Raw genomic sequence first — 19085 nt, forward strand, 5'->3', positions numbered from 1 at the left:
TCTCTTCCTGCTGCTACAGGATGGAGTTGAGAACTGGAGGCACAAAAGATGAAGATCATGGTTTTAGACAAGAATAATTTACTGGAATCAGCAATGAGATAAGAAAAAAAAAATAACAAGAACAATATTAATAAAGGAAGTGTAAAAAAGAGAGAGTCATTCATATGCAAAATCCACATCAAGGACCCCATGACAATAAACAAATACAGGATGACTTCCCTCCCTGCCCTTTCTTTTTGACCAGAAGGCATCCCTTTTTCCCAGAAGAGACAGTGTCCCTTTCCACTTCCCACCAACCCCATGCCAATGATGTGAGTTTGTAACAAATCACATTAGGGTCCTGGTCATGCCCCTTTCCCAGCCACTGCAAAAATTAACCCTGTCCTGGCCTGAACCAGGACATTTTCCACCACTTAATTTATACCATCTACTCATTTAAACGTCCTACACCCTCCAACATATATACGTAAACATTCACATATATATGTGAGGTATGTTTGTATACATAAGTATACAAACATAGGTATCATCTCCATAGTCAACAGCCATCCCACCAAGATGTCTACTGAGTTCATTTTATCCATGACTGTAGGTTCTATCTGTCCTAGATGTCTTCCAGAGCAGGAGGGTTGGTGTCTTGTCAGTTGTTTTGCTGCATCAGGACCAGCTACCTGGTATATCTGGAATGGTCCATATTCATTGCCTATGGTAGTTATGAAAAACAACAGAAGCAGAGAGGGCTCTAGGCAGACTTTAGAGACCCTTTATTACACCCTGGATACTTAAATCCAGGGGTTAAACTCAAAGTTCCTTGATTCTAGATAGCACAATGGAGAAATAAATCCCCACCAGATATTCTCAAGAGCTGAAAATCACACAAAAGTTTACTGCCAAAATATAGAAGATTAAGCAAGCTTTGGCAAAAGGATTAAATACAACATGAAATTCAACATGAAACCACTTATAGTGACATTACTTAGTATTAGTTTGATAGCAACTTAATTTACTTAGCCCATTTAACCTAGAAACTTTTAAGTCCTTAACATGTGAAGTCACCCACAAAGTTTCATGAAAAGAGAATTAGGAGAAGACAGAGACAAAGACAGAAAAGATATAGAAAAACCACAGGCATAGCTACCAACTCCTAGGGTTATGACGTTGGTAAGACCAGAACCCCAAAAAAGCCACCAAGGGCAGACAGTTTGGTACTGGATGGTCATCTCTTTTAATCCCTTGGCACTTTGTGGGCCCACCTCCTAGACGGGATTTCTGGAACTTCAGCCAATCAGAGGCTGAGCAGGAAATTCCCCCTGCTGTTTGACTGATTGACAGCTCAGTCAATCTGAGGGGTCTGGGGGCAGGGCGCTGTCTTACCTGAAAGAAAGGCCTGACCTGCCTCCAAACACACACACACACACGCACACACACATGGACACACACATTCACATACACAGACGCACACAAATAGATACACAAACACAGACACAGAAATGCAGAGACACAGACACACAGACACAAACTTAGATACACACAAACAGATACACACAGACACACACACAGAAAGACACACACAAACAGATACAGACAGACACAAAGACACACAGACACATACAGACAGAGAGATACACACATGGACACAGAGACACACACAGACACACAGACACATGCACAGACACAGACACAGACACACACATGGACACAGAGACAACCAGACACACAAACACAGACAGACACATACAGACATGAACAGACACAGACAGACACATAGACACACACAGACAGACACACACAGGGACACAGACATACAGACAGAGAGATGGCGCAGATGCACAGACAGAGACATACAGACACAGACAAACAGGCATGCACACACAGAGACAGACGCAGAGATGCAAAGACACACATACACACATACAGACACACAGAAAAGCATTGACTTGAGACACTAAACTTACCCAGTCTCTGACATCTTTCCAGTAGCTTACAAGAAGGCTGGAGAGGGACTTCTTACAAGGGCACAGATTACTAGGACAAGGTGGAATTGATTTTAAGCTGTAGGAGGGTAGATTTAAATCAGATAATAGGAAGAAAATCTTCCCTGTGAGGGTGGTGAGGCCCTGGCACAGATTGCTGTAGGAGCTAAGGATATCTCATCCCTGGAAGGGTTCAAGGCTGGGTTGGATAGGGCTTAGAGCAATGTGGTCTAGTGGAAGGCTGGAAAGAGATGATGGTGGATTGGAAAGAGAGGTCTATAAGGTGTCTTAAAACCCAAACCATTGTCTGGTGAGTTGACTTTGCAATTCTGCATTTCTATGAGACTCATTCTCTTGTTGGACTATCAACAGATGACCAAGGGGAGGTCCTATGTGACACAAAGAGAAGCCTTTCCATCAGCATTCTCTGATGGATTAGTGCCAGCACATACCCACAGTTCTTGGAAAAAAACCTCTGCCAAGCAAGAAGAAGGTGCATGAGGGTCTAGCGCAGTGCAATCAAACATCTCGCCCCTCTGGAAATTCCCACTTACACAGTCCTCCAACAAGTCCTTTGTTATATTTCCCATCCCCATGCAGATGTTCGGGACTCCAAGTTCCCAAGATGCAGAGCTGCCCCAAAAGTGGGCTTTTCCCAGCACTGACCAGGACATCCTGGACTCTTCCGGATCCCATCCTCCCTGGGATCTAAGGCCATCTTTTCTCCCATTCCCATTCTTTCCAGCTGGGATGCTGGCAGAGGAATGTTCTTTGCTCACTTGGCAAGCAGCATAGCCTGGGTTCTTCCCTGTGGCCAGACCATTGGGGTGTGAGGAGGCAATGGGGCTCCTTTCAATATTCCTCACCAGCAGCACAGCAGCTTCAAGCTCATGTTTAGAAGGGCTCACAGTGATGCTGAGACCCCTTTCAACAGGTAAAAACTGTAGTGGAAAAAAGTTTCCATGTAACAAGGAAGAATGCAGGTCCAGAAGAGAGGCCAAGGCTCCTTCCCAGAGCAAACTCTTGGTGGAAGAGGATTTGAAAGCCAAGGAAGAGATCAGTAAGGGTGCCTACAGGTCCATCAGAATGTGAAGTCCCCATCTTTGTTTTTCAGGGCTGAGTTATTTTCCAAGGCCTCTGAATTAGAAAGGATTGTCTGAAGAAAGAAAAGTCTGGAGAGTATAAATTAGAAATAGGCAGGACATGAGGAAACTGAATTGAATTTCTTGTGCCCTCCCTGCATAAAGAAAGAAAAAGGAAAAAATAAAACTAGATAAGCAGGGCCATTCTTCATCAGGCCTTTATCTTTTTGGAAGCAAACAATGCTCCACAATCAAAATGACTTGTGAGTTAGTCCTTGGAGTGTGTGCCTTGTGCAGAATTTCCTTGGGAGCAGCTCTTATGTTCCATGCCAGTGGAACATCTTTGATTGCTGATATGGCAACTGGAGGTCATCAAGGTCCCTTTTCTCTCCCCTGTCCTTGAAGGGGGTGAAAGAGCAGCGTCTCCTTGGTCTTTTCTAGGAGGAAAGGCCTATGTCACTAGTGGAAAAAGTCCTCGCCTCAGGGGAGGAAAAATCATTATCTCTGTGACACCAGTCTTTTTTCACAGGAAGGAGAGTGGAGTCCCTGGAAACTGTTTGGCTGAAGAACCACCAGCACCTCTACCAAAAAATTCAGACTCTGCAGGAAGCTTTCCAGAATGAGCAGGAGTCCACACGGTGTGATATTCAGCTCCTCAAAAGAGACCTGGAGAATATATTAGGTGAGCAGGGCCATTCCCCCAGCAGGCTGCCTTTTCCCTGGAGGCAAAAGCTGCTCTACAGGCAAACTGTCCTGGGTGATTGTCCACGGCAGCTTCTCAAAGCAGATGGAGAAGTACAATCCCTATGTGGGGAACAGCTTTTTTTATCAAGAATACTCAAAGGGAAAACCTGAAGAGACTCTCTGACAGTGAATTTAAATAAGGACACTGCTCTCTCCCTCAAGAAGGTAATGAGAGTGTCCCAATGACACTGTTCTTTTTCTTTATAGGATTGAGAGTAGAGGCAAATACTACAAACGCTTTGGAATCCATGTGGAAGAAGGACGTCCATGAAGTGTCCCAACAAGTTCAAACTCTGCAGAAAGCTTTTCAAAACACCCAGCTGTACACACAGTGAGACCTTCAGATTATGAGAACAGACCTGAAGGATGAACTAGGTGAGCAGGGCCATTCCCCAGCAGGACTTCATCTCCCTGAAGGTCAATCTGGCTCTACAGGTAAACTGACCTGTGAGTTTATCATTTACCTTTTGTCAGAAAGGGCAGAACTTCCTTGGGAGCAGCTCTTATATCCCAGTCATCTGGAACACCTTTGTTGCTGAGGTGGCAACTGGAGATGGTCAAGGTCTCTCTTCTCTCACTTGTTGTAAAAGGGAGTGAAAGAACATCTCCTTGTTCCTTTTTAAGAGGAAAGTTTTGTGTCATTAGTGGGACACGACCTCACCTCAAGGGAGAAAAATCATTGTCCCAGTGACACCAGTCTTTTTTCACAGGAAGGACAGTGGAGGCAAATGTCACGGGGAATATAGCATTCATGTGGCAGAAGGACCTCCTGCATCTCTCCCAGCAAATTCAAACTCTGAAGCAAACTTTCCAGAACATGAAGGTTGCTATACAGCGTGACCTTCAAATGATCAGAAGAGACCTGGAGAACAAACTAGGTGAGCAGAAGCATTTCCATGACAGGCCTTCATACCTCTAAAGGCAAAGGCTGCCCTACAAGCAAACTGTCCTGGAACTTGTCCGCCACATCTCCTCAAGGGGGATGGGGAAAGACAGCTCTTACACAGGAAACAGTTTTTGTGCTCTGTGACACCACGCAATCCTCATAACAAAGAATATTATCTCCCCAGAGTACTCTCTGGAGAGATAGAGTGGGAACATTCCTACCCTCCATCCTTCCCAGGGGGCCTTGGTCAAGCCATTAGGAAGACCCACAGGGAGTGGGAGATACCTAAGAGAGCCCTAAGAGATGCTCTGACAGGGATTTTATATGACGAGCTGTGATGACGAGCTTTTGGGCATTGTCATTACCGACCAATGGTCTCTCCCTCAAGAAAACCATGAACCATGAAACCTTTGTCCGAATGAAAATGTTCTTTCTTCTCAGGAGGGACAATGGAGGCAAAAACAAGCACCTTAGAAGCCAGGCTGGAGAAAGACCACCATGAAGCCTCCCAACAAATTCAAACTCTGCAGGAAAATTTCCAGAAGAGATATGAGGCCATACAGTGTGACCTTCAGAGGATCAGAACAGACTTGGAGCATGACCTAGGTAAACTAAGGCTATTCCCCAGCAAGCTTTCATCTCTCTAAAGAAAAAAGCTGTTCTACAGGCAAACAGTCCTGTGAACTTATTCTCAGGACTCACCTCCTCAAAGTGGTTGAAGAAGGAGAGTCGTTACATGGCAAACCAGTTTTCTGCTCTGTGACACTGAAACACCTCCAAGTTGAAGAACCCACAACTAGCCCAACCCTATGCTCACCTGCTTGGCTAGGGGGCATCGCCATGGCCAGTGCATGAGGTGCGGGCAGGAGAGGGCACTGGCAGCACCCAGCACTCTCTGCCAAATGTCCAGGGACGTTGCCCTGGGCAGGCACAGGGTCCATATCCAATCTCGGGAACCACTGACCAAGGCTGAGGTACAGTGAACGTTCCTGGGACCACAATGGGTTCTGAGGGACAGGTAGGGGATGTCCCACCACATCTTCCTCGTGAAAAAGAGTGTTGTTTCCCAGGGCACACAGATGCTGTCTGGAGAGATGGACTGAGGCCAGTGCTGCCTTCAGTGCTGCCCAGCAGGCCTTGGTCAAGCCTTTAGGGAGGACCACAGGGAATGGGAGAGTCCTAAGGGAAGGTGCTCTGCCAGGGAGTTTAAATCAGAGCTTCAAGGCATTGTGATTGCAGGTTGCCAGTCTCCCCCTCAAGACAGCAATGAGACTGTTCCAGTGAGATGCTTCTTTCTTCACAGGAAGGACAGTGGAGGCAAATACAAGGACTATGGAATCCATGTGGAAGAAGGACCTTCTACAGCTCTCCCAGCAAATGCAAACTCTGCAGGAAGCATTCCAGAACATGAAGGGGTCCACACAGTGTGACCTGCAGATGATAAGAGCAGACATGAAGAATGAACTAGGTAAGCTAGGCCATTCCCCTGCAGGCCTTCATATCTCAAAAGGCAAAAGCTGCTCTACAAATGTCCTGTGATCTAGTTCTTTGCCTCCTCCAAGTAGGTGCATGGGGCAGAACTTCCTTGTGAGCAGCTCTTTTGTCCCATGACAGTGGAACATCTTTGATGGTGAAATGGTGCTGGGAGTCAGTAAACGTTTGTTTTCTCTCCATCACATTTGGAGGGAGTAAAAGCACAGTGTCTTTTTAGTCCTTTTTAAGAAGAACCATCCCTTGTAACTTGTGATACCGTACTCATCTCAGGTGAGGCAAAACCACATTTCCACTGACACCAGTCTTCTCTTACAGGAAGGCAAGTGAAGGAAAATACCTCAAGGGTCTTGGAATCCATGAGGCTGATGGACATCCAGCAGCTCTCCCAAGAAATACAAACTCTGGAAAAAACTTTGCAGACCTCACTGGGGTCCACAAAATATGACTTAGGTGAGCAAGGCCTTTTCCAGCAGAACTTCATCTCTCTGAAGGCAAAAGCTGCTTTACAGGCAAATTGTCCTGTGAGCTTCTTGTACACAGCTTCTCAAAGTGGATGGAGAGGGACAGATTTTCTTGGCAAGTAGCTCTTGTGTCCCCACCTGTGAAGACACCTGAACACTGAGATGATGGCAGCAGGTGGTCAAAGTTCCTCTTCATTACCTTGTCTATGAAAGGAATGTGTAGTGTAGGCTCTCTATGACCCAATATGTGGTAAAGGGGCCCACCTCCATGCCTTAGTATTGTCTTCTTGCTTTCCCCACTTCTCTTCCCCTTAACAAATATTGTTGTCTCCCACAGCCCATAACTGCTGTTTGGAGAGATGGAGGGGGCTGATCCCAACCCTCCATCCTGCCCATCAGGCCTTTCTCAAGCCTTTGGGAGTGCTCACAGGACCTGTGCTCCTTCCCTAGCACTCCAGCAGTCAATCCATCCAAACCAGTTCTACTGAGCTGGGAGGGTCTTTGTTCTCCTTTTTCCAGAGCCCATGTGCCCCAGAACACTGGGAGTTGGAGACTTCAGGGAAGGAAGGACCACTACGAGTGTGAGAGTCCCAGATGAAATGTAGGGGCTCAGGCCTTGGGCAAGGCCTGCTCCTCTTCCCCCTGGCCCAGCAGTGCTCGATCACTTTGACAGGGTCTCCAGGAGTAACTGGTGCAGTGAAAGTCACCTTTGCTTCCTGGCAAGCCTTTCTCTGTGAAAGCCTTTAGTTTAGGGTCTGGCCATTCCTCTGGCCTCTCTTTCCCATTTGAAAAGGAAAGGGAGGCTGAGTTCATCTCACAGCACATTTTAGTCCTCCTCGGTCCTCAGAGGAAGCAAGCTGGAGCCATATGCCCCATGTCTGGAAAACAAAATTATCACACACCCTGATGTTTTCTCTGGGAGTCTTTGATGAAATGAGAGTAGAACTGGTTAAGAGAAGGGTGCGTGTGTGTGGTGGGGGAGTAGGAGAGCATGGGCGTGGCATCAGTGTGATGAAGGAGAGCGAGCTGGGTGTCATGTTAAGAGATATCCTCAATCCCGTTCTGTTTGACTGTGTTGTCAGCGCCCCAGCAACACTACGAGCCTTGCATCTGACCATACTGTCAGTGTCAGAGTAGGGGAGCATGAGAGTGGCCTCATTGTCACCAAGGGGGGAGAGTTGGCCAATTTTGCTTCATTGCCAGAGCAAGCACTTATTTCCTGCTTTTCTCCTTTCCCACAGATCTTCCAGTCCTACAGTCCTACAAACGTAAGCATAAGTGAGATGAGGAAGTGAGTACTCAAGAGCCTGAGTGCAGCTCTAGAAAACACATTCAACCCCCTCAGATAGCTGTTTGGGGAAGAACACACTCAGGGAAGGGTGGCTGGCTGACTTTTTGCTGTTATGTGCTGCCCAAGGCCCTGCCTGTGTTCCTCAGGAGCCCTCTCCACTGTGGGGAGCAGGCACAGCTGGCTTGCAGTGGCCACTGCAGCTCCATCTTCCACTCCTGATTTGGCTCTTGGGCCTCTCAGGAAAAGTGTCTGAAGCTGATCTTGCTCCACAGCAGGAGCAGCTCCTTCTCCTTTCAATCAGAATTGAGCTAGAGGACCTCAGTTTGTGGCACTGCACCTTGCTTGAGTCCTACCAGGGTTCCTCCCATCCCCTGATGCATGTAGAAAGCTGAGGCAAGAAACATTCCCCTATCCTTGTGGCACTGCAGGCTTCTCTTCCACTCTAATCCATGTGCAAGCAGTATCATGCACTGGTGGTCTCCTGTTATTGAGGAAAAACGTGCTTAAAGCTTGAAAATCCCCTTCAGACTTTGGCAAGGAGTTAATCCAAACCTAATTACAGCTGCTGGCAAGCAAACCTAATTCCATCTGCTGCCAACTCCTGGTCCTTTCTCTCAGGCTACCCCCTGCCAGCAATGCAGAGATGGAGGCAGAGAAGGTTGAGCAGCACAGCCTCATCCTAGGAGCTGCCTGCTGTAGTCTCAGGAACACTGGAAGAGTGTCTGGCATTTGGTATATGCTGGCTGCCACTCTCTCTGGCAGAAACGGACATGGCAGGAGGAGAGGGAGAAGCTTGAGATATCCTAAGACAAGAGCCTGCTGAGTGCACCTGAGCATGGAGAGGGGGAAGGACAAATGAGAGGGGGATGATGGCAGAGAAGGGAAAGGTTCAGCAAAGCAGAGCTTGTGTTTTCTGCTCCTCATGGCCTGACTTGACCATTGCAGGAGATGTCATCCTGGATGCTGACACAGCTCATCCCAGATTGGAAATCTCTGCAGATGGGAGGACAGTGAAAGATACTGGTGTCATCAGATTCGTGCTCAGAAATCAGAAGAGATTTGATTCCCATCTGTTTGTGTTGGCAAAGGAAGGATACACTTCTGGGAAACACTATTGGGAAGTAAATGTTGGGACAAGAAGAAACTGGGCCTTGGGTATTGCCTCTGAATCTGTGGCTCGCAAAGGGACTTTGACTCTGTGTCCTGAGAATGGCTTCTGGGTTATCGCATGTGTAGACGGGCAAGATTATTTGGCCTGCACGAATCCTTGGACCTCTCTGACTGTGACTGGCTATTTGTCAAAGATTGGGATCTTCTTGGACATCCCAGCCAAGAAGGTTTCTTTTTATGATGTATTTAAGGCAGTAGCTTTGTACACTTTGAGCATTGCTGATGGCAGCAGACAGGAAGGCAAATTCCTTCCCTTCTTCTCTACAGGCCTTGCTGCTGCTGAGCCTGACACTGAACCACTAGCAATACTGCAGTTTTCTGATGATGATGATGATTAGTTTACTCTGCATTTCAAAGGTCAATACTGTGATTGAATCACATTGTAATCAGGTTGCTGATTTGTGTCTTCTGAACAAAAGTATTGAATTAGAGGACAAATCTGCCATAGCGGTCAGCTTTCTAAATCATGCATCAGAATGAAAAGTTTTTTGAGGGAAATTTTATTTTGTCAAGGGAAATAAATTTTCTTTTGTGATAGTATGAAAAAAGCACTTGTGGACTTAATGCACCCTCTTGTGTCAGTTTTAGTGATTGCCGGTGTAGCAGTCTTCCTTCTCTTCCCCACTCCCCCTTCTGTTACAAACCTGGAAATACCATTATAATTTTCAGAGATAATAGCTTGTATATTTGTAATTATTGAAAATGGGGCTGGTTTCTTCTAAAACCAAAGTGGGAGATTTCAATTCTCCATTGAAATGTATATTGAAAAACTAGAAACACATTGGAAGAGACCCACCAAGTAAACCTAGACTAATCCAATATTGTCATCAGTAGTGGCCAGTATCCCAGTTAAACTACCAGACTAAGAGGCCAGAGAATAGTACCTTAGTTTAGGGAAGGAGAGAGGGAAATTGAATTAATTGCCTTATGAGGATGTATTCTTTTATTTGGAAAACCATCTGAAACTGCAAAAGGAGCAGCCAGTGTTGGGGTGAATCTGGGATAAAAAGAAAGTTTTTCATGGCCTGGTAATGGTAAAAGTACCTTTCTCTTCCAATTGATCTTGAGGCATGGGTGAGATGCCTCACCTCTTCTTTATAGAGAATATCTGGAGAGACTACCTAAAATATTTGAAACCGTTCTCAGGACCCAAAGAACTCATTTGCAGGGCTAAATCCTTTTCAGCATGATAAATTCTATTCCACGCCCCACCCCCTTGCCACCCCCCACCACATAATTACTTTCCAACCTCACTTTTTCCTTTTTAATATAACTAAGCCAAGTGAGATAAAGCAAGGAGTAGGTTTCTGTGCACCAGATAAAATTTACAGCTTTTGAAAAGCTCCTATGGTGCAGAATGTTAATTGTAACCTGGGACTAGAGCTAGAAATAGTAAATCTTTAATAACCTCATGTGCTGCTGCTGGGAAAGGGGGGAAGATTGAACGATCTGTTCCGCTAAGCACACCACTGTGATGTCCCTGGATCTCAGTTTCAGTGATGGCACAAAACTTGGAATTTAAAAAAAAAAACCTAAAAGTAGTCCAAGGCACACATATATAAACAAGGGCTGTCTCCAGATTTCTCCACTGTTCAAGAAAAATTTGATTTTTCATGGTGACACATGTGATAGGGCAGGAGTCATGGATAATTCCAGGAAGGGGTGGGAGAGCTCAGCTGGGGAAAGGAGCCTGTTCAAGGAGTGGTCCCATGGCTGGATTTCCTCCTCTTCTGTTTTTCCTGAGGCTTATCTTGTTTGCATGCACAGAGACAAAAATCCATTTTTAGCTTCTCCCTTGTATTCCTTTCCCCTGTATAATTTTACTGTGTATTTAAGGGGATATCTACAAATCCAGCACCAGACCAGAACTTCTTTGCAGCAGGCAAGCACAAAGTGGAAACATGTTGTCTACCCTAAAAAGTTTTGCAAGGTTATATTTTGTAAAAATAAATCCATTTTCCTCAACTTTGTTTTTTATTCTCAGGTGGTAAATTAATCTATTCTGCTGTTTAGCTGTGAGTTAAATGCTAGAGTAATTTGAAGAGTATGAAAGAGGGTTAAAAATGTAACAATCTTCTAAAAACTTAAAATAAACAGGTTTAATGACCCAGCAGAACAATTCAGAATCAAGTGATATATGGCAGAGGTAAGAGATCTGATGCATGGCTCCAGTGCAAGGGGGCAGAATGTCAACATCATTTGCAGGTAATTGTTTTTGTACATGGCTGGCATAAAATCTGCAGCAATCCAGCATTTCAACATGCTCCTCAGTACAAATAGGCAGCAAAAGCAGATACTTTAATATTCAACTAGCAGCACTTCTACTGTACCTAATTAATTTATATAAAAGATCTATCTCCTGGAGAGAGAGAGCACAAAACCCACTGTAAAGCTGGAATGTTGCTACAGGCATGGATCTGCAATTTTTCTGATTTTCAAAGTGTGAGTTTGTTGCTGGGTTAGACACACCAAGGTAGGGCAGGTAATTCAAAACTGGCTCCAGAGGTAAGGCAAGGTATGGTGGACTCCAAATATTTTTAGTTCTCTGACACAGTTTCCAGCTCATGAACAGAAAATAATCTCCTGATGGCTGTCACTATAGGACACGAAAGAACACAAGCTCACATCGCTGTTCTCAAGGTGAAGAAAAAAGGGAAGTTCATTTTCTGACTCTAACATTTACAGTTTTCGAAAAGTGACAGCGGATTGGAGGGTGACAGTGCCACCTCTCCAATGACACTGGTCAAACTAACAGTCTATTAACGTTCTCTTCCTCCATAAAGGAATGCAAAACAATGAGTTATTTACAGAAAGTGTGTGAGAAAGTTTACTACAAGAATGTCAACATCAGAATGTTTAGAAAACCTTAAAAAACCAAGGTGACAGATGGCTGCTTGTTCTAGTCTGCAAACTAAGCTGTTGGTCTCATTTTGTTCTTTATAGACAAGTATGCTCATCATCCAAAAATTGTCTACCAGATTTAGCACTAATTAGCTGCAATGCTGTTGCATACAGGTAAAACATTATAAAATAAGAGCCTTGTTACCCTTGTAAAATCATGGCTCAGGCCTGCTACTTCAGCTAAGTATGGCTAACAGCTCACCTGAAAGTAACTGTGAGAAAGAAATTCATAACCATGAGAACCATCCTTGTACCCATGTGAAAAAGGAATGTAAACATCTTTAGGGAAGTAAGTTTTTGGCGAGCATATTCTAGCAACTACTAACCAATGAACTGGGGAGGAACACGTTGCTAACCAATTAGAATTAAACATGATGCTTTTAGAAAACTACAGAAATATGAGCTGTGAAGAATGAAGATGAGCTATTGCTGCATGAAGGCTTGTCAGTCTCTACTGTGACATCTGGGAATCCCAATGTGATGCAGCAATAGCTGACCGCGAGGATAGTGGTGGAGAAAGGGGTCAGTAGCAGGTATGTGGCCAAGAGAGTCGCGAGAGGTAATGCAGCCAGGAGAAGAGCTGCAAATGCTCAAGGTGAGCTGCTGGGGTAAATGGGGGTTCAAGGCTCGACCAAAGACAAAGCTACAGTGAATATATGGACATTCATGTAGGGCAAACAATGGATAAAAATAAGTCCTTATGAACTTATTACTGTGGTGCAAAAGAAATGGGGTGAGAGTAGTTGTACCGACTGCTTTTTTTGTCAAAACGTGAGAGGAAGTGGGGCAAGCTTATGGGAGACAGCTACAAAGGGAGAAATAGCCACAAGATTGCTAACGATGTAGTGCTTGGTTCGGGACTTATTGCTGCAATCAAAAGCCAATGGAGAAGCAGCAGCTACTGCTGCTGCCACCACCACCTGGCTCATGAGAGACCCTCTGTTTAACATCCCGTTTTGACAAACCTGTTCTATCCTCCTCTGCCTATGAATGACAAGAGATAAGATTACAGTGAGGAGGATGACTGCGACTCGGCAAGGCAGACCTTTACAACCTTCAGACTGTGAGCAGAGAGCAGAGGTCAGACCCTGCAACAACAACGGGGGACTTTCTTTGCCAGATACAATCTGACACAAAGCAAGATCCTGGTACAGCTGATTAGGTCTGTGATGTTTGCTGGATGAGGAACCATGGAACTGTAAGTATCCTAAGAGTGGGATAGTGTTCTGATAAAGTCGATGCAGCTTGCAAATATTGCAGCACTTTCTCCAAATTAGAGCAACTGTTATTACGGGTTAAAAAAACTCTTTTAACTCTTTCCTAAATGAGAGAGACCTTGATTTAAAACTCCTGTGAGCAGCTGCAACAGGGAATGCTAAGAAAGATACTGATAACGAATTTGGGCACAGATCCAAGGCCCGGATCCTGAGAATGGATCCTGAGAACGGATCCAAGGAAAAAGATCAATCCCCCTGCCCACAGTTTGCCCCATGGCTGGTTTTGGGTCCCTGGGCTTGAAAGCCCCCTCAAACGTAAGAGATGGTCTGAAGTCACTGGCCTGACTGAAGCAAGATGTCTGCCAAATGTTTGCAGGTGTGCAAGATGTCTGCAGGTGTGTTTGCTGGACCAATCCCATAGAAACCAATCCTGAAAACAATGGGTCCCGCTCACTGCTGAGATTGCTTTGACATGTTTTGGAGCTGAACTGTCTGTACTCATTTTCCAATGGCCTTATTCTTCCATTGTCTTTTACCTGCTCTCCCCTTGGTGGTTTCAATAGACTTATTCTTCATCGTCTTTTACCTGCTCCTCCCTCAACAGATGACTATAATAGACCCCTGAGTTAACTAAGACTTTTAGATGCTCCCAGATGTGACAAGATGGATCTATTGGCTAGACTACGAGGATTTCGTCTCTCCACTGGTAGCTATACCCCTCCCCTCTTTCTCTCTCTCTCTACCCTTTATCTCCATTCTAAATCCTTCTATCACATTTGCTGTAAGCACTCAATAAAGGTGCATTTGTTTTGATTAATACTGAAATCCTCTCTGTGTTTTTGCACTCTGAGATCAGTTACCGAACCATCACGATCCCCACTTGTACGAGTGGATTGTGACATCAACTCATCAGAGCTCCCCCACCCCTTCTCAAGTCCCTGCGCCATGTGGCTCCTCCACCTGATGCCTGCCAGGAGCCGCTTGCCTGATGCCTGGTCAGATCCGTTGCATGGCAGGATCATAGCCTGCATGAAATGCTGAAGCTATGGCACATCGCTATCAGAACGCCTAGAAGATGCTTTGAAATACATTTGCTAAAATTACCCTTGTATTCTCAGTGAGCTGTGATTTTTAACAGGATTGTTTACTAGAGAGATTCAAAGCTGCCTGTGTAAATGTAGTTTCTTCCTACATTTTGGTAACACGACAAAATCTAAATTCTTTTGTTGCGGTGTGCTGTAATGTCCCATTTTAGACTTCCAGGTCGCTTCCCAGGTGTGCCTATACGCTTCTCCCTTCCCCCTTGCCCCCATGCTGAGTGAGTCCTGTCAATCAGGCTTAACATTCCAGGAAGGTCGTCGTGTGGTTGGTCAAGTTCAAAAGATGCCCCTATGCCCAGAGGTCATTGGCCTGTCTGGGTGTCATCTTCCCCTGAGACCCTGCCCCTCTCACCTGGTTGGTGGCTCACCTGTCCCCTCCCCTCCCCCCGCCCCGGGAGCTTAAAAAGGTAATCAGACCACGTGCTTGGGATTCTGTTGGACCTGTTGCTCACATTCAGACCTCTGTAACCATGGAATAAACCTCTGGATATATATCCCTCCAGCAGAATCCATCTCCTTTTCCTCCTCACCATTCGCCTGAAGCCTTCCTCCTGAGGTAAACAGAGTTCCTAACAAGCCTGGACTTGTTCAATGCCTAGCTGCAATCTCCAGCAAGCTATAGGTATCTCTGGGGTGATTACACCACAGTTGCTGCCTTTGGCCTAGCAGCAAGGGTCAGACTGGCCCAGGCACAATCTAACTGGTGATATTGGGATTCATATTCCAATATTCTTTAACAAAAATGCTGGTATATTGCATGATTGGTAAAACATGCCATGTAGGATGTATACTCCCTTTTCAAGAATTTTGATTTAAGGTCTGGTTGCACTAAATTAACACTGATTCTTTGCTAAGTTATAATGGTGTTAGCAATTACCACAAAAATTAGAAACTTATATACCTAAAATATTTGCAACTGGATAATATTTCAGTTTGTAGACAAGAAGGCTTATATTCGTAAGATTGGATGTCCCCTTAAAAAATCTGGGGGACCCCTCCTTGCAAATATTTAGGGTAGGTATTAACGGAGCAGCAATTAATTTTCAAACCCGGACTCAGCACACTGCATGATGCACTGGGAGCGATTAGCTAAGTCATATATCAGGCATTCATTTGCTAACATTGAAGGCAAACCTTCAATTTTATCTGCAGCAACTATTTGAGGCTTAGCTATAATTAGTACATGAAACTCCACTGCAAAGGCAGACAAATTATGCCAGCTTTACCAGTTTGCTTGCTTTTTACCCCACATCTTTATTAAAGTAATTTGTTGTGAATCTTTTGCCATAAAGACACTTGTGACGGCATTTTGGTTCCATATACCTATTTAGTGACTCAAGAGTGCTTATTCTTCCTTGCCACATATGAATTGAAATTGGACTAGATATCAAAACAGTTTAAGAACACTGATGGACCACAACTGCCATGAGCAGTAGCTCACTCCATAAGAATAATCTGAAACCCTGACTTTGCAGCAGCTTATATATGTGTCTTACACACCCATTGACTTGAGTTACTTGTGCAAAACTCACAGCAATACTATATAAGTAGGTTCTTGTTGTTTTAGCCTTCAAGTATTTATGTCCCATTACCTTTATAAGCCAAGCTCAAATCTATTGTATAGACAATTTCAAAAAGGTGCAAGTTTGAAGGGCAGTTTGCCAAAATCTACGCTGTTGTCATTTTTCTGAGTAAGGCTGCACTTTGAAAAATCCTGACAAAGTTATACTTAGACAAGAAAAATCTCCACTACTAGTATTTTCAATAATATTTCCAGTTACCATGAACTATTCTCAAAACTAAATTACTTAAAATCATACTTATCACACCTTTATAATCTCTCCAGTAAATCCATGTTGCTGCTATTTCAGTCATGGAACAGTTGTTTACCTGCATGTTGGTCATTGATGTTTAACTGTTGTATGACAGATTTCTAGTAACGTTTTCATAATGATAGAGTCAAAATTAGTTAAACTCAGTTGTTTCTGGAACTTTTAAATGAACAGGCTCAACTCTGACCTCAGTTCTGTTACATTTAAGTAATGTTAAGTTCTATTAAGCTTGAGTGATGTTAGGTTTACATTCTGTTAATCTGAAGTTCTGTTACATTTAATTTGTGTTAAGGTTCTGTTAAATTTAAATTCTCTTAAAGTTAAGTTCTATTAAGTTAATTTCTGTCAAGATTAGGTGTTGGAAAGATTAAGCAAAATTAAGTGTTGTTCAATTTAAGTTGTTATTTTAAGTTCTGTTAGGTTCTATTAAGATCAATTTCTTTTCAGTTTCAGTAATGTTAACTTTAAGTTATATTAGATATACTTTCTGTTATATATAAATAACATTGAGTTTCAGTGAAATTAATTTTAAGTTCTGTTGAAATATGGTTGTTTACATTAAAAAATGCAATTCTTTTGTTATAGAGATGAATGATGTGAAGTTTGCATGAGGCTAACATCTGCTGAAATCTGCTCATTTAACTTAAAAGATATAGTTATTTTGTTATAAACCTAAGATGGAACTGACTGAAACAGCTATGATGAAGCATTGGTAAACACCTGTTTAAAGATATAAGATAATAACTTATGTAAAATATGTGAAGATACAGTTTGTTAGACTCTTGATTTCATTGAAGATTCTATAGTGTAAATGTTTTGCACTGGTTAATTAATATAATTATTTATAACAACCTTTGCTGTTTTATCTTCCATAGATAGCACAGAAGAATGACTAACAATTCCAAACTAAACTAAACTAAAGAGTTGTAAGATGTTTAGTGCTTTCTTTCTTACTTTTATTTTACTTTAATGTCATATATGCATAGATCTGTGGAAAAATATGATCTTGACTTCTTAGGACAATTATTGCTGATATATTAATGATTCCGATTATGTGGTTAATCTCATAATATGAATTCACTGACTTTTTATAATAGACATTATCCATAAGATATTATTTGAGGTAATACATATGCATTCCTTTCATTGTTTGCACTTTGTTTATGGTACCATTTACCATTTAACTAGAGAAAAAAAGAAATGGTAAAAACAGTAAGAAAAATGGTTTATAATAAGTATTTAGCAGTAAAGTATTCAGCTACCCAGTGGATCCCAAGAGGTCCAAACATATTAGAGTCTGTTTAGAAAAGAGAAAGAGACAAGTGTACCCACTATAAGGTATATGAATGTTATGAGTATACTGAAAAAGGGATAAACCCCTTTTGGAAAATGAAAGAACTGTGTAAATATAAGGAATGCCCAACAGAAACTGATAACACATTTCAGGAGAGCTCTAAACACCTGGTTTTGATCTCTAGTACTACAGCATACGCTAAATTGTCAGGAGACTGGTCTGGCAGCTACACAGCTAGAATAATAAAACCAGCTTTCTTCTTATTACCCAAAGAAACTGGATCAAGTTTAGGAGTTCCTATATACAATGATTTAGGAGAAACCAAACAGAAGAAGCAAAGTGCAATAGAAATCGAGAAAATCCAAAATTGTAAAAACCAAGTTCAGACTCCAATATCTATGTTAAACAGAATCATCTGGCTCCAGGGAGTATTAAAAATAAAGAATGCAATTATCAGAAACATTTCAAATGAAATAAAAAAAATTAGCATGTGTAAATAACCAAGAACAAACTCCTACACTTGATTCCAGTTGGTGGGATAACCTATGGATTTTCAATAAGAGTGTATGGGAAAAAGTTTTTCTCACTGTGTGTTTATTTAGAAGATTGTTCTTTTTACTATGCTTGTTTCCCTGTTTCATTAAAGTAGTATTGGCCATGCAGACCAACCTAAAGAAACCAAGAAAGGTAACGAAGTTAAGTAACCACGATTACCAGAGTGCTCAAGAAATTTATAATCCATACAAAAAATTAAATATGAAGCTCATGAGTAAAAAATTGTAAGTTGATGTGAGCTTAAATTTAAGCTCGATCAAAGAAAAAGAGGGGGGACTGTTATAAACAAAAAATCTGCCAATATTTTTTGTGAGAAAAGGTTACAAAAATCAGCCAGATCACTGTTGCTGCTGGAGTTCTGCCTGTTTTGTTATTGTAATCAGGGGTCGTTGTGGCTAATTGCTCCTTTTGTATTAGCAGAGCCTTGCCCGAGGCTAAGTTGTACTTTTCCTCAAATATTGAAGAGATTGGGGGGGGGGGGGGGGGGGCGGCATGCAAAGTGACTCCAGAACCAGCATGGTATGGGGGCTACTGCTCCAAACGTACTGAGAAAACCCCAAAACAACGAGCCAACTAAGAGTTGAGAGATTGGAGTGATGTCTGGACGTGACGAACGGAGTGCTGAGCCTGCAGAGATGCTCAAAACCTTCATAGTCCTTCTCACCCTGAGCATGGGATTCGTCCCGAAACCGGGAGCGGACGGGGCGAAGTGGCAAACAACAACTTCTGAGCGGTCACGACGCCCTAAAGGCTCCCACGGGGACCTGATCCTCAGCTCTGCCCCTAGTGGACAAAGCTGCACATATCCTCCTTGTTATGAACAAAAATTTGGTTAATTTTTTTTTGTGAGAAAAAGTTACAAAAAGGCAGCCAGATCACTGTCCCTGCCAAAGTTCTGCGTGTTTTGTTATTGTAATCACGGGTCGTTGCGGCTAATTGCTCCTTTTGTATTAGCAGAGCTTTGCCCGAGGCTAAGGTGTACTTTTCCCAGAATAGTGAAGACACCTGAGAAGGTGAGGGGGGGTTATGCAAAGTGACTCCAAGACCAGCATTCTTTGTGGGACCCCGACTCCAAATGCACGGAG

At 43.3% G+C, this 19085-nt stretch overlaps 1 pseudogene; it reads left to right on the top strand.

Annotated features, from left to right (window-relative positions):
• The window catches only part of LOC128938386 (E3 ubiquitin-protein ligase TRIM58-like), a 44009-nt pseudogene extending 34570 nt beyond the window's left edge, over positions 1–9439 (top strand).
• The last annotated feature ends 9646 nt before the right edge of the window (positions 9440–19085 follow it).

This window comes from Melozone crissalis, unplaced genomic scaffold, assembly GCF_028551555.1.
Source record: "Melozone crissalis strain CALT ecotype California unplaced genomic scaffold, PUWL_Pcris_2 ptg000026l_1, whole genome shotgun sequence".
NCBI classification, from domain to species: Eukaryota; Metazoa; Chordata; class Aves; order Passeriformes; family Passerellidae; genus Melozone; species Melozone crissalis.